Source organism: Tachyglossus aculeatus, chromosome 1, assembly GCF_015852505.1.
Source record: "Tachyglossus aculeatus isolate mTacAcu1 chromosome 1, mTacAcu1.pri, whole genome shotgun sequence".
Classification (NCBI taxonomy): Eukaryota; Metazoa; Chordata; class Mammalia; order Monotremata; family Tachyglossidae; genus Tachyglossus; species Tachyglossus aculeatus.
In genome coordinates this window covers 92,246,893-92,247,629 of record NC_052066.1, presented here as the reverse complement: position 1 = coordinate 92,247,629, position 737 = coordinate 92,246,893, and the positions used below count along the sequence as shown (strand labels likewise).

Below are 737 nucleotides of genomic sequence, written 5' to 3'. Positions count from 1 at the left end.
AACCTCTCAGGGTCACACCTGGAGGGTTTCCAGTAGTCTACCAGTCTCGACTAAGGGAGGGAGAGTCAAGTGGAGGCATATCCATTCTATTCCTAGCTTGGGCAGTGGCTAGCAAGTGGAAGACAATCTGCTACAAGACAAAACTCACCCGTGCTGGGCAGCAGTGGCATGGGAAAGAGTCGAGGGTGGAGACTCAGGTTTGCTGTGCAGAAGGAAGCAATGGAAAACCACTGCCATATTTTTACCAAGAAAACTATGGATACACTACTAGAACAATTGCAGATGGAGGTGGGGCATTCTGGGACAGAGGTATTCATGGTGTAGCTTTGGGCCAGACACAACTCGACAGCAAAAGACAATTACAACAATTACTACTACTACTACTGCTATGTCTACTATTAGTACTGTTATTACTACTACTACTACAGTCATTCATTCATCCAATTGTATTTATTGAGTGTTTACTGTGTGCAGAACATTGAACTAAGTACTTGGTAAAGTACAATACAACCATAAACTGACATTCCCTGCCCACAATGAGGTCATGGTCTAGAGTGTGCAATGAAACTTAATGGATAGAGAATGGGCCTGGGAATCATAAGGATCTGGGTTCTAACCCCAGCTCCACCTCATGTTTTCTGTGTAACTCTTACAAGTCACTTCAATTCTCTATGCCTTAGTTCCCTCATCTGTAAAATGGGGATTTAGAGTGTGAGCCCCATGTGGGACTAACAAGC

The 737-nt window shown here is 44.1% G+C and overlaps 1 non-coding gene across 1 annotated transcript; it reads left to right on the top strand.

Annotated features, from left to right (window-relative positions):
• On the top strand, window positions 1-138 carry LOC119934603. The gene has a single exon (XR_005452981.1). It is a non-coding gene; the product is annotated as a small nucleolar RNA SNORA7 (small nucleolar RNA).
• The last annotated feature ends 599 nt before the right edge of the window (window positions 139-737 follow it).